This window comes from Puma concolor, chromosome D1 (assembly GCF_028749965.1).
Source record: "Puma concolor isolate L17-30 chromosome D1, mPumCon1.1.hap2, whole genome shotgun sequence".
Classification (NCBI taxonomy): domain Eukaryota; kingdom Metazoa; phylum Chordata; class Mammalia; order Carnivora; family Felidae; genus Puma; species Puma concolor.
The window spans coordinates 36629760-36645428 of record NC_141676.1 but is presented as its reverse complement, the minus strand read 5'-3'; the positions used below and the strand labels follow the sequence as shown (position 1 = coordinate 36645428).

Here is a 15669-nt window from a genome sequence, read left to right as displayed (position 1 = left end):
TGGATAAAGAACTTGTAGTTTATATACACAAAGTAGTACTACTTGGCAATGAGAAAGAATGAAATATGGCCTTTTGTAGCAACGTGAATGGAACTGGAGAGTGTTATGCTAAGTGAAATAAGTCATACAGAGAAAGACAGATACCATATGTTTTCACTCTTATGCTGATCTCGAGAAACTTAACAGAAGACCATGGGAAAAAAAGTTACAGAGAAGGAAGGAGGCAAACCATAAGAGACTCTTAAATACTGAGAACAAACTGAGGGTGGATGGGGGGTAGGGGAGAGGGGAAAGTGCGTGATGTGTATTGAGGAGGGCATCTGTTGGGATGAGTACTGGGTGTTGTATGGAAACCAATTTGACAATAAATTTCGTATTAAAAAAATAAAAATGAAAATGAAAAAAAATAAACAGGTAAGAGAGGCAGGCAGCTGACACCTCATCAGCAACTTTGTAACCCATGATAAAAGTCATGGATTCTATTTTAAAGGAGTTGGAAGCATTACATAATTATAGGTGGTAGAGTGAGGTCGTCTGAATTATGAGGGTTTCTACTTTGTTAATGAAGGAAAGGAGTGAGTTGAGGAGAAATGCAGATGATTTGCGAAAAAAAGATGCAAAAGTGCTATTTAGAAATGAGCATGCTCAAGCAATAATGGGGTCTAGTTGAGATCTATATGGACAGGATTGAACCACTGTTATTTCATGTAGACTGAATCAGCCTGTAAAGAGTAACAGTCTTTATCCCTCTCTGCTGCCTCTTCTTTTCTATATCAATGGCTTGTTCTACTTCACATTAAAATTTATTAATGCATTCAAATAAAAAAAAAAACTCAGTTTGTTCTCTGTATTTGAGAGTCTCTTGTGGTTTGCTTCCCTCCCTCTGTTTGTAACTTTTTTTCCCCTTTCCCTCCCCCCATGGTCTGCTGTTAAGTTTCTCAAGATCCACAGATAAGTGAAAACGTGATATTTGTCTTTCTCTGACTGACTTATTTCACTTAGCATAATACCCTCCAGTTCCATCTACGTTGCTGCAAATGGCAGGATTTCAGTCTTTCTCATTGTGTAGGCAAATATTTCTTACCATACAATCAAGTGATATAAAATTATTGACAAAGTGTACTAAATTAAAATCAAGTACTTTTGTTTACCAAAAGATATTACTATAAGGTGAAAGTCAAATGACATATAGGCAGAAGATTTTTGGAACACATTTAAATGAAAAAGGCCCTGTATCCAGATCCAGAATATATAAAGAACACTTATAAATTGGTAAGAAAAAGGTAGTTAATGTAATTAGAAAAAAAAAAATTATCAATAGGCATGACCAGGCATTTGCAAAAGAGAATCAAAGGTCAATAAAAATATAAAAAGATGAATAATCGCAAAGAACTGTAATAAAAACAAAAAGGGATACCTTTAAATGTCAGTCAAAAAAACTAAAATTAAAAGCTAACAACTACAAATTTTGGTAATGTTTTCATGAGTTTTGGTGAAGTAGGAATCTTATAAACTTCTGATGGGATTATAAGTTCTTCAAGCACTATCTACCAGACAGGAACATACAAGTTCTTTGTCCCATTTACCCTTATCCCTTTTACTGGGTCACTGATAGAGATAGTACGTCTAGCATTCAGCTAGAGATTGTTCAGAACACAACAATTAAGCTACATGAACGGCAGGTTCAGACCTCCATTTTCGTTAGCCCTGTTGCCCCAAAAGTTATCCCTCAGCTAATACTTGAGGGATAATGGGAGGTTTCCTTATGACCAGTTGAGAGAAGAGTGTCACGGTGCTGAGACTGTTTCACAGATGGATCAGCTCAACACGTGAAAGTTCAAATAGATGGCTGCTGTCCTAAAAACGTACTCAGGTTGATCCTGCAAAACAAAGGTGTAAGGACGTTCTCCAAATGTACAGAACTTTAGGCAATATAAAGAGAAGTGGCCCAAGAAAAGCATGTACAGAGACTTATGATAAGTGGAAAACAGTTTAGCAGGTTAAAAGGTTATTCAGCCTCTCCATGGCTTGACCACAGTGGAGCTTGGCAAAGTGAGCTATGAATAGAGTACCCTTGGTGTCAGAGATGAAGGCTACACGTGAGTCTAACTACATGCAATCCCTCTCACCAAAGATAATTTAACTGTTGCTGCTGCTGGATAGCTGACAAGTCAACTGTGGAGATCAACGCGGAGGCACCAATAGGGAGTCATTTCTTAGAAGATTATCAGCTACCTACTGCAAGTTGATTTCTTCAGACTCCTTACATCTCACAAAGGTCAGTCATAATCCTGACCAGAATTGACACATATATCAGAAGTTGGTTTGCCTTTCTCGTCTTCAGGGCCTCATCCAAAACCACCATTTCACTTTCAAAAGTATCTGATTCACCTTCGTTGAATCCTGTGTAATATCATTATAGAAAAAGGACTCTTTATGGAAAAGAAAGTACCAACCCCAACCATGGGATTCACTGGTCTTTCCACATACCACACCAACAACTAGGTGCTGGTCTATTACAGTAATGGGATAGCCTTATAAAGATGCAAGTGAAACATTAGCTTGACAATGACACCATCAAGAATAAGACAGTATTTTATTTATATTCTCTAAACTACCAGCCCTTAGAGGGCATTTGGACTCAATAGATAGAATTCATCATGAAGGAACCAAGGAGTGAAAGTAGTAGTGGCATGGCTTCCCATCACTTCCAGTGACTCAGGGAATGAGTGTGTGTGTGTGTGTGTGTGTGTGTGTGTGTGTGTGTGTGTGTGTGTGTTGCATGTGCGTGCACGTGTACACGTGTGTGCACTTTCTTAGCTAGAAAACTCTGGGTCTCATGAAGGAATTCTTCCACCAGAGGAAATAGTAAGATTTCAATTAAACTTAAGGTTATGGATATTGCGTAGTCACTAGAGAGAGAGAGAGAGATAGAGAAGAAATTACCAATATAAAACAACAATTACCAATGACAAGGGTAATTAACTTTGATAATCATGAGTTAGGACTGCTGCTATAATGGAGGTGAGGAGGCATGTTTGTACCTGGGATCCACCAAGGCACCTCTTTTTACTCCCATTCCCAGTTTTAACTGTTAGTTGACAAGTATAGCAACATGATGTAATAAATGTATGGAAACTAAGGTCTCTAACACTTCAGAGATGAAGGGCTGGGTCACTCTCCCAGGCAAGCCCCATAGACCAGAAGTGCTAGCCGAGGGAGTGGCAAAGAGGAGTTAGGATCTTTAAGGAAGGAAGGAGAAAATAAGCAATAGTCAGAACCTTGGAAGCAACTAATGTACGGAGCTTGTGACTCATACCACTAACCTTTTTCTTGTAAAATTTTTGAGCAACTGTGATAAATCAGAATCAGATACTGTAATGGATGAAATGAATGTAAGGTGAGATTCATATGCAAAGGTGCACTGTGGTTAGTGTAGTTAATGCTTCCATCTACATCTCATCCCCAGTTAGTGTGAGTGTTGGTTCCTGTCAGTTCATAACCCCTCCTTACTTTGGAGAATTGCTCTCAACTGACAGCAGACACCTCTGTAGAGAGGTATTCCCGTGATGCCCTGTCTCCTTCACTACAATCAGTTCAAGGAACAGCTCACAAATAGTGATCAATGGATATATAACAAAATGCCAGCTCCCTGGCTTTGAGGGGAAAACTACTCTGCTGTATGATTTATGCTTCTGATCCTCATATGGATGAGACCAATTAAGACTTCACTTTACCTGAGGTGACATTCTAAGTTGGCTTTTCCCCATCGCTATTCTGCTTCCCTCACTTTTCTGTAGATTCTTCTGAAAAGCCTTCCTTCAAGAAATCAGATATATCTGAATATTTGTTCTAGTATCTGCTTTTTGAAAACACAACATGAAATATTCTTTGAACCAGCAGTATGTTTTCTAGGATATGCCTATAGGGGCGCCTGGGTGGCGCAGTCGGTTAAGCGTCCGACTTCAGCCAGGTCACGATCTCGCGGTCCGTGAGTTCGAGCCCCGCGTCAGGCTCTGGGCTGATGGCTCAGAGCCTGAAGCCTGTTTCCGATTCTGTGTCTCCCTCTCTCTCTGCCCCTCCCCCATTCATGCTCTGTCTCTCTCTGTCCCAAAAATAAATAAATGTTGAAAAAATAAAAAAATAAAAAATAAAAAATACATGCATATTGCACCATATAACATGTACATGAATGTTTATAACAGTATTGCTCATAAAATCCCCAAAATGGAAATAACCCAGAAGTCCATCAGCTCTTTAATGGAAATGTATACTCTTCAATTTTCATCCTATTGCCATATATTTGAATACAGTGTGTGGCAGATTGTATTTTCCAAAGACAGCTGCAAAAATCTCTCCCACTTCAAATGTCCTTCTTAAAATATGACCTTAGCCTTCTTCCCATATAGTAGTGCTTTCTGTAAGTTCTTCCCTTAGGCTGTTTTTTTCTTTATTGTTGGCCTTAACAATAGAATATGGATGAAGTGATACTATGAGATTTCTGAGGCTAGATCATCAAAATGCCATGATTTCATCTTGATTTCTCTGGATACTCACTCTTGGAATTAAGCCATCCTGCCACATTGAAGTCCAACTAGACTATATAGAGAGATGGCATGTGATGTTTCAGCCAACTTTCCAGTGGCAGTCCTAGTGGACAACCAGAATCAACTGCTGGACATGTGTTAAGAAGCCTCCAGATGGCTCCAGCCCCAGTCACTGAATCATCCCCAGCCTTCAAGGATCCCCTGTTGAACCATCACACATTGGCAGGGCATAAATAAATTCTTTATTGTGACCAGTCCACGTTCTTGCCCCATACAGAACCCATGAGAATAATAAAATTTTTGCTCTATGTAACTGGGGTTTTGCTTTGTTTCTGTTTTTTGTTGTTGTTGTTTTTACACAGCACTAATAAATAGAATACAGTATAGTTACATGTAGTAAAAATTGGCAATGAAAATGAGTAGAAACATATTGTTGGGTCTCATCTACATAATATTGAGTGAAAAATACATATAATGTTCAGTGAAGAAGATACAGAATATATGCAATGTAAGATTCTATTACATATATTAAGAACAAGTGAAACTAATTTATGCTATTAGAAATTCAGCATAGTAGTTACCTTTGGGGAAATTAGTAGTGATTTGAGCAAACACAAGGGGGACTGCTGGGCTATTGGTACAATTCTACTTCTTGACTTAAGCAGTGACTACACAAGTATGTTCCCTTTGAAACAATTCATCAAACTGTAAGAACTAATATATTTTTAAATTTTTGTATTAATTATACCAATTAAAATAAACATTATCTTACTAAAAGCAGGAACTGAACTTCAATTTCTTAACATTTTAGATTATTTACCTATGCTATTTTAGCCTTCAATTTTGTGTATATCATTTTCTTAGGTATTTTGAGCTTCGTACATTTTTTTCCAAAATAAATATTGACTAGTACATTTTTATCTGTTTATATATGACACATTTCTTTGATAAGTATGAAATACAGGAAGTTATTTATAAATACTAAAATATTTAATATTTGTGATTCAATAATTACCATTTTTAAATGTTTTGGCACTCCAGTTCTAGAATTCTAAAACAGGTTTCTAAAATATATTATTTAAAATTGGTATATCATTTATTGTGCATTTCCTGAGTCCTGAGTTAAAACCAGGCACTAATTACTTATAGATAATTAACTATTACAAAATTTGTGACAGGGACATCTGGGTGGCTCAGTCAGTTAGGCATCCAACTCTTGACCTCAGCTTAGGTAATGATCTCACAGTTTATGGGATCGAGCCCCACGTCCGGCTCTGTGCTGACAACGTGGAGCCTACTTGGGATTCTCTCTCTCCCTCTGTCTCTGCCCCTCCCCCATGCACACTCACATGCTCTCCCCCTCGCAAAATAAAACCACATTTAATAAAAATAAAACAAAATCTGGGGCGCCTGGGTGGCGCAGTCGGTTAAGCGCCCGACTTCAGCCAGGTCACGATCTCGTGGTCCTTGAGTTCGAGCCCCGCGTCAGGCTCTGGGCTGATGGCTCAGAGCCTGGAGCCTGTTTCCGATTCTGTGTCTCCCTCTCTCTCTGCCCCTCCCCCGTTCATGCTCTGTCTCTCTCTGTCCCAAAAATAAATAAACGTTGAAAAAAAAAATTTAAGAAAAAAAATAAATAAAACAAAATCAACTATTGCATTAAAAGATAAATGGTGTTTTAGGAGCTCCATGAGAGGTCTAAGAATAAAACTGTGTAGTATATATCAAGCTTAAAGCAAGGAAAAAGATGTCCATACAAATCTTTTTTTTTTTTTTTTTTAACGAGGCAAAGAATTTTATTAATCTTGTTTCAAACTTTATTCCCAGGCTTCTTCAGCTTAATTAGCTGCAAAGAATAAGCAAAAACTGAAAAGAGCTGCAGTGTCCAGGGGGTTTGGGCTTAAAAATATTAGAGATCTAGATTTTATCAGATCCATGAACAAAATTTTTAAAAAGCAGTGATAATATAAAATAGAAGCTCCCAGTAACTTCTTCAGGTTTTATGTTCTTCAGAAATTGACTCAATTCAGTGTGCTTCATTCTTGGAAACTTCATCAAAATTCTCCACAAATTCTGGAATGTTATCATCATCATCCTCTCCGGTAGCAAGTGGTGCCTTTCCATCCACAGATTGTTTGGGCAGAGCTTCAGCCAGCCTTCTTAACCTAGTCACACTGTCTGCACCAAGTTGGTTTAAGATACTGGGTAGCATTTCTGTCAGCCGTCATGATAGTTTCTTTCATCTTGTTGGAGCAGAAATGGTCCCATGCGGGGGACTAGGGTTTGGTGCTCAGGGGGTCTCGGGTGGACCAGCTGAGATTAGGCACACACACGTGGGGACACAAGATCTGTACAAATCATTTTTTTATATCTGCAAAATTCATGAAAGTTTTCTGGTGAATGTGATGTGACCTCTAATTAAGAAAAAATAATCCCACATGGTCTCCTGTGCCCCAGAGATAGTTTTCTCTAAGATTGTGTGTTTTCACTTGGCAAGAATCACCTCAGACCATTATCCATGCTATTCTTTTAAACAAGCAGTCATTTCAATTATCTTTTTAGAGATACCTGTTCATTTTAAATAAAACAGCCCCTTTTGATCAGATCAACTGAGTATAAACTTGAATAGCAAGACCTGACAAGATTAGGGTCATGACATGAAACACTAAGTAACGAAATTAGAATCTGTTGAACTGAGACTGCAGACTTTCACCAAACTAAGACCATCTAAGCAGAAGTTACAGAAGTTAACAATAGATGAATTTGAAGATAAATATTTCCCAGACATAACACAGTTGATTAAATAGAAAACACAATCTTTCTTAAAGAGTTTGTTTGTTACACAATCCAATGTCTGATCTGATTTTTATAAAATATGCTTAGATAACACTCTAAAAATATTCATGAGGCAGACCAAAGAATTAATTAATTGAAATTAAACAAGTTGATTGCAAGTACAGATTACTGAATGTTAAGAATTTGCATGCTTATTGTAAAATAAATTTCTGGATCTTAAAATGTAGTAAGGAATAATGAAGGGAAGATTATATCTTTTAATATGGTGCTTCTTGGTGATGCATTTCATTAGAAACAACATGTCTTTTCTTTGGATCAATTGTTATTGTCATAATATAGGATATTACAGGGCCCTTGAAAACACTTCTTTTACTATTTTGTTTGTTTGCTTGTTTATTTATTTATTTTGAGAGAGAGAGAGCATGAGTGAGGGAGGGACAGAGAGGGACAGAGAGAATCCTGAGCAGGCTCTGTGCAGTCAGCCACAAACTGTGAGAGCCACAAACTGTGAGGTCATAACCTGAGCTAAAATTAAGAATCTGACACTTAACTGACTTAGCTGCCCAGGTGCCCCACTGAGTATTTTTAAACACTCTTGGATAAGTTGTTAATCGACTTCTTAGGGATTTTGAGACTTATATACCAATTTTTTTAATCTTCACGTATTACATGTTAAGATATTTTTTTTAAAGCAGGCTTTTTGAGAGCCAGTTTGGAATAATGAGAAGACTTTAAGATCTGGAATCAATCATCTTAGGTTTGAATAGTAACTCTAAATTACCATCTAAGCAAACTTCAGAAATTTATTTAATCTCTCTAAAGTGTAATTCCTTCCTCTGAAAAATGTCATGTTTAGTATTTATTCCAAAACTTTGCTGTCAGTGTCAAACAATACTATGAGTTTAAATTAATTACTTATGCACTGGTTTAAAAAAAAGTAAAAAAAGTCTATGATATACTTACTGCACTAAATTTCTAAATATGGAGGATATTATTAAATTGTATCAAAGTCCAATTCTGTTTCTGCATAGTAGCATTCCTATACTGGAAAATAAAAGCCATATTCTTTGATATCCAAAACAAAAAAAAATGTACTATTTTATTAATATACTTCTATATTATAATAAAGATAACAAAATTAATATTAAAGGTGTGCTTCTTCAGTGTCTCAAACCTTGTATAGTGTTTAGGAATTGAAGTATCAATAACTAGGTTGTATTATTGTCTCATTTGAAAAATGTCTATCCCATTGTTGTCATAGAATCAAGGAAACTGAGCTAGAAGAGACTTAACATTGATCAATTCCAGCCATTTTTCTTTGAAAATGTTAGCATGTCAGGGCACCTGGGTGGCTTAACTCGGTTAAGTGTTCAACTTCAGCTCAGGTCATGATCCAGTGGCTCATGGGTTTGAGCCCCATGTCAGGCTCTGTGTTGACAGCTTGGAACCTGGAGCCTGTTTCAGATTCTGTGTCTCCTTGTCTCTCTCTGCCCTCCCCTGCTCACACTCTGTTTCTCTCTCTCTCAAAAATAAACACTTAAAAATGCTAAATAAAATGTTAGAATGTCTCCAGAAATTTAAAATAAAACATATTAATGGATATTCTTTGGACAAATTCATACGCTTCCTGTTCCTTCTGTACTAAATACAGATCATGACATTATAATTATGTTATCTATATTCAGACATGTTGGTATAGCACACTTTTCTTATAGGGTGCTTTTCTAAAAATAGGAAAGATCAATGATATTCCTCAGAATTACAAAGAAACTTAAAGGCTTTTCTAATTTCAAAGACTGGACTCTTCCCGATAAAAGACTTAGTCATCAATTATAATAGAAACAAAGTATGTTGCTGTGTCTTTTTGCTTCTTTTTTAATTTTTTCCCTTAGAGTCTGGAATTATTGATGCAGAGATATTAAGCTTCTAGGGAATAGATAAGAACAAGTCACAATATATTTTAAAATATTTTTACCCTGGGGATGCCTGGATAGCTCAATTGTCAAGCAGTCAACTCTTGATTTTGGCTCAGGTCATGATCTCATGGTTCCTGGGATCAAGCCCTGCATCAGGCTCTGTGCTGGGCGTGGAGCCTGCCTGGAATTCTCTTTCTCCTTCTCTCTCTGCCCCTCCCCAGTTTGTGTGTGTGCACCCTCTCTCTTTCCCCCTCCTTCTCTCTCTCTCTCTCTCCTTCTTTCAAAATAAATAAATAAGCTTAAAAAAATTTAGCCTATTTATATTGGCTTAAAGAGGGGATAAAAAGACAATCTGCGATCCTCACTCTTAACATAGTATAGGAGGACAACATCTACATAAATACAGAATGTCTTAGCTTCAGAATTCCATTTTAGAACATTCACATCATGATATGGGACTGATGACATTTAAATCTAACTCAAACCTTAAGGTTAACAATAAAAAGTTTTCCTGATGTGAAAAAAGAAAATAAAAAAGGAAAAGGTAAATGGAGGGATATTTTACAAGGATTTTATTCTTTTTCTATATTCCAAATCCTGAAATTGGTGAAGAGATGCTTCTGTTGCTAGATTTCCCCAAAGGAAAGCAAAGCTTGTAGTTCTTGTTACCATTAGGTCATAAATACACAAGATTTATTTGAAATAATTTGAAAATTGATGTGGAGGGAGAGGCATATGTGTGTGTGAACATAACAATCTAGGCTTTATTTTGAATAGCATGTGATTGGGCACCATATCTTTACATGATTAGAAATCTTCAGTCCTATGTCAGTTATCCATTTACTGCCTCTCAGCTCCACATCTACCCTTTTTGCCTTGTTTTTTGGTACTGTAACTGGATCTTGTAAGCATTTCTGCTTTGTTGGTTACCATAATATTAGGGTTTTTTTAAGTTTATTTTTATTTATTTTGAGAAATAGAGAGCAAGCAGGAGAAGGACAGAGAAAGGGAGAGAGAATCCCAAGCAGCATCTCTGTGCTGTCAGTGCAGAGCCAGATGCGGGGCTTGAACTCATCAACCATGAGATCTTGACGTGAGCCAAAATCATGAGCCAGATGATTAACTGAATGAGCCACCCTGACACCCCACCATAATATTAGGCTTTTGAAGGGTCATTGCAAGTAGAGGATTTTTTTTTTTTTTTTTTACCTGGTTTGGAGCTTTTCTGCCAGTTTCCTGGCTAGTAGTGTGCAAGAGATCACGTGGTGCACAACCCCAGAAGGTTTTAACTGCAGCAAAGCAAGTACCTTTTCCGTGAGTTTTACGTGTACCACATGAGGTGGTTTTCCAGCTGCAGCCCGTGGCATCTCAGAGAATTTCTCTACCACCCAGTGGGCCTCAGACACAACCTCTCCAATGAAGTAAATATCTTAAGCTTGGTGTAGGGTCACTCCCCTTCATAACTGGCTATTCCCTTGGAGTCTCTCATTTTGCTTTAAATGTAGTAGCTGCTCCCTATTTCAGTCATTCCCATATTTTTTAGAGTTCTCTTTGTCTCTCCTACAAATGTATCTCCTCTTTTTTTTTTTTTTAATTTTTTTTTTCAACGTTTATTTATTTTTGGGACAGGGAGAGACAGAGCATGAACGGGGGAGGGGCAGAGAGAGAGGGAGACACAGAATCGGAAACAGGCTCCAGGCTCTGAGCCATCAGCCCAGAGCCCGACGCGGGGCTCGTACTCACGGACCGCGAGATCGTGACCTGGCTGAAGTCGGACGCTTAACCGACTGCGCCACCCAGGCGCCCCCAAATGTATCTCCTCTTTACTGGTGATAATTCTTCATGTAAAAATTCTCCCACTTAAATTATTGGTGTGCTGCCTCCTGACTCTACTCTGATAGATAGATATATGTCCCAGAAATCTTCTGTTTTTCAAAAGCTCTTTTTCCTTATTTCACAAAGGTTAAGTCAAATGCATGGGAATCAGATTGCCTGAGTCTGTATTCTGGTCCTGCTACTGAACTTTTTGGTGATGTTTTGGAAAAGTTATTCCACCTCGGTGAGCCTCTGATTCCTTGTCTGCAAAATGGAGGTGACAGGAACACTACTTGTCTGATAGGGTTGTTGTGAGGATGAAGTAAATTAATTCATGCAAGGCAAATAGGAAACAATCAATTAATGCTAACCGTTATTATTATCACTCCTTTACTCTCTCTTCATGGAGCTATAGACACAAAAAATATATAATATACATATTCTTTCATAATTTTGTGTAGTATATAAAAAGCAAAATAGAATGTCTGACTTAAATATTCCCTTTAACAGGTAGCCTTTCCTAACCATATTTCATCTTCCTACTCCTTTGTGTTATATACGACTTTATCCTTGCAATTATCATGCTGCACTGTAAACAGTTTCTTTGAAAATCTATCTTCTAGACTAAAATGAAAGTCAGATGCTACAGCTTGCTCGTGCCTCACATCTAATAAACACTTATGGAACACTTAAGGAAGGAATGCATTTATTTTTTTTCTATCGTTCCCTTCAATTTTCAAGACACAAAACTAACCTGAAATATAAAACTGATCCCATCACCTTCAATCCGAGAAACTATTTTATTTCCTGTGACACAGAAGGAAAAGAGAGAAGTACAAACCTAATAGGGTCAGGCGCCGAAGGAGATTCCGGAGAGACGTGATAGGTGCTTAACAGTTAAAGACCTATGAGCTCTGCTAATGCATGCTGACTAGAGTAAGCAATACCCTCTATCCCAAACCACCTCTCTTTCCTTTTCCTTAATTAGTTTGTTAATGAGCTAATGCTTCCAATGGACTGTGAAATTAAAACAATGTGCTTTCTACTGTGATTGCTAAACGTTTTCACTGGACATAAAATGTGTTTCACCCTCAATGGGATTTTCTTTTCTCTATTTATAAACAAATCAAAAAGACAGCATCAAAGAGGTGCAGGTGTCTGGTGGGTAAATAAATAAACACTCCCAGCATGTGGAACAATTAAATAATCTCAAACAAAATGGGATCAGAAGCAGATGCACTCACCACAGGAACAAGGTTTTATAGGCAAAGGGAATAACTCCAAATGAATCTGCAACAGAGGCACTCGGCTCAGTGGGCCAGCCAATTTTGCATCTGTCCCTTTGGCGATGAAGAGTGCTCTGGACACTCTCAGGACACACTTGGGACAGATCTCTTCAGGCACTTCTGAGGGAAGAATGATGGAGTTTAACGTTGCCAAGTAATCAGATAAAGCTGAAGTCGACTCACAAACGCAGACTCTCCCAGCAAAACCAGAACACAATATTCCTTAAACAGGCACCATGCTTTCTTGTCTCTGTGCCCTGTTTCTGCTTCCTGGAATCTAGTTTTCTTGCTTATAATGCCCACCCCAAATTAAACATTTTGAGGTTAAGTAATATTCATTCTAGAATCTTTAAAGGTCATTTACTTCATGAAGCATCACCTAATCACTTTAGCCCTTTGTGCATTAAAATAGCACACTTGAGGGGCGCCTGGGTGGCTCAGTCGGTTGAGCGTCCGACTTTGCTCAGGTCACGATCTCACGGTCCGTGAGTTCGAGCCCCGCATCAGGCTCTGTGCTGACAGCTCAGAGCCTGGAGCCTGCTTCAGATTCTGTGTCTCCCTCTCTCTCTGGCCCTCCCCCTGTTCATGCTCTGTCTCTCTCTGTCTCAAAAATAAATAAATGGTAAAAAAATTTAAAAAAATAAAAATAAAAAAATAAAATAAAATAAAATAGCACACTTGCTTTAAAAACAACAACAACAGCAAAACTTTCTAACAAAACTTATTGTACAACTAAGTGAGCTGTTTGGAAAAATATTTGTTGAATTTAACTTGGAGGCAGAGCATCTAAAACAATTAGAGGTGACATAAAATGAGAGAAAGAGAAATAACACCAGTTTGGGAGGGGGACGATTCATAGCATGTTTTGGTGATGAGATAATTTACATGAAGAAAGTGATGTGAACCTTAAAGGATGGAAAGGATTTCAACGGACAAAATGGTGATCACATGACCCAGATAGGAGTGGACCCCGCAAGACAGAGACAGACAAGGGAAATAATACTGGATTGAGGGCATTAGAATTAAACCATTTTGATTCTAGTGTGGGGTAGGCTTGAATAAATGGAATAAGTTAAGGCTACACAAGGAGGTTAAATCAGGAGATGGAAGAAAATTAAATATTAAGCATGAGCTTTGGACTCAGTCTATTAAATATTTTAAGACCACTAAAGGTTTCTAAAATTTGAAGACATTAATTTGATTCTGCACTTACCTTTAAAGTTTCAAAAAAAAAGAAAAGTTTTACATTTTCCTGGAAAATATACATAGATATTTTAAGAAAGAAGTGGTGAAAAGAAACATTCTTATACATGTAGTTTAATAAGCAATTGGATGGCATTGTTGAACATTAGAAAAGATGTCTAAAATAGCTAATGCAAAGCAATCATTATGCACGTAGAAAAAGTGGCATTGCTCAGACTTCCACAAAATGCACTTAAGTGTAAAGAAATCTACAATGACTCATTTGAACAGCTGGGGAGAACTTGAAAACAACAGCTAAGTCATTGAAAAAAAGAACTAACCTGATTCAGAAAAACAATAAAAAAGATAGAAATCTGTGTGAACATCCTACTAAAACTTTTAAAGTTTTAAAAGTTCATTTGGGGGGCGCCTGGGTGGCTCAGTCGGTTGACCAACCAACTTTGGCTCAGGTCATGAACTCGCAGTTCATGAGTTCAAGCCCAGTGTCGGGCTCTGTACTGACAGCTCAGAGCCTGGAGCCTGCTTTGGATTCTGTGTCTCCCTCTCTCTCTGTTCCTCCCCTACTTGCTCTCTCTCTCTCTCTCTCTCAAAAAAAAAAAAATAAGTAAATATTAGAAAAATTAAAAAATAAAAGTTCATTTGGAAAAGCAGTTTTTATAATCCCGTTGTCATATGGAACTTAAACTCTGTAAAATAAGACATTACATAGACCCTAGAACAGAAAAGATAATGCCCCACAGGGGAGAAATGATTTACAGCAGTTGAATGCATTCATGTAGCATGTATTGAGTGCTTACTGTGGGAAAAGAGATAAACGGGATATATTCCCTAATTTAGAGTATATTGCAATTGTAGATGACAAGAACATAAAGATAGACCTTTGAGGTTTGTGACAGCTACCCTATGGTGAGAGATCATTTAGACATGTGCTGGGTTCTTGTGGGCCCTTGAAAACACAATGTCGGAAACCTCCCCTAATCAGATTGAGGATTCAGGGAAGCCTTTCTGGAGGGAATGGTTGATATACCCAGTTTCAGAGGACAAGTGGGAACTAATGGGATAGAGGAGATTTAAAGTCATCCCAGGCTGAGAATGGTTAAATGCACAGAAGTAGGAAGTAGCATGGTGTGAGGTACAATAATCAAGGTGTAATCTTATAGTATCACCTGAAGGGCAGGACAGCCCAGTGGTTAAGATGGTAGAATCTAGAATGAAGCAAATCTGAATTCACATCTGAGCTCTATTCTTTATATTTGAAACCAAAAATCATAGCAGTGCTGTCTAGGAAATGGCAATTGAGAGCCCACTCAGGCATTGTTTTCTGTGGAGAACCTTAAAGCAAATTTGTGCCCCTGGAGAGAGCCAGCTCTCTGAAAAGATGGTTGGGAGGGGTATTCATCTCTGAGAAGGCTGCAAAGATGACTGTTTACCAGGAAACCTACTTCTAGAAAACATTTAAAGAAACAGCATTTGAGAGAGAGGCAAAAAGAAAGCCAAACAAAAACGAAAACAAAATGAATAAATAAATAAAAGATTAAAAGGATGAGTATTTAGTGATGATCTACTTAAGAGACAATGATATTCCTCTAAATCAGTATTTCTTTTGACAGAGTAATCGGTAATAACAACAGCACTTACTTATTTATTGATTTTTTTCTATAATTAAATGTATTTGGGGCGGCTGGGTGGCTCAGTCGGTTAAACGTCTGACTTTTGATTTTGGCTCATGATCTCACGGTTTGTGAGTTCAAGCCCCATATCAGGCTTGATGCTGATGATGCAGAGTCTGCTTGGGATTCTTTCTCTTCCCATCTCTCTACTCCTCTGCCACTCAAGCTTGTGCTCTCTCTCTCAAAATAAATAAATAAAAACTTAATATTTAAAAATATACAGTAATTAATTATATTTTACATATATTATTTTTAGACAATGCATTTGAATCATTCTATAAAGACCACATTGCAACCGCATTTTACAATTCAAAGGTTTAGATTATGATACACGATACAAAATTAGTATTATTTCTTTATCAGGTCATTTTGACTTCCATGTAAAATTACATTTCTTGGATCTATTATTTACTATATTTACATAATTATTTGCTTTTTG

The 15669-nt window shown here is 37.5% G+C and overlaps 1 long non-coding RNA gene across 1 annotated transcript in view; it reads right to left on the bottom strand.

The window, feature by feature from the left end:
• LOC147576594 (uncharacterized) overlaps window positions 1–12505 on the bottom strand; it is a 124455-nt gene extending 111950 nt beyond the window's left edge. Inside the window, exon 1 of the long non-coding RNA XR_015241426.1 lies at window positions 12316–12505. This is a non-coding gene — a long non-coding RNA (uncharacterized LOC147576594). The remainder of the gene's footprint in view (window positions 1–12315) is intronic.
• Between the last annotated feature and the right edge of the window lie 3164 nt (window positions 12506–15669).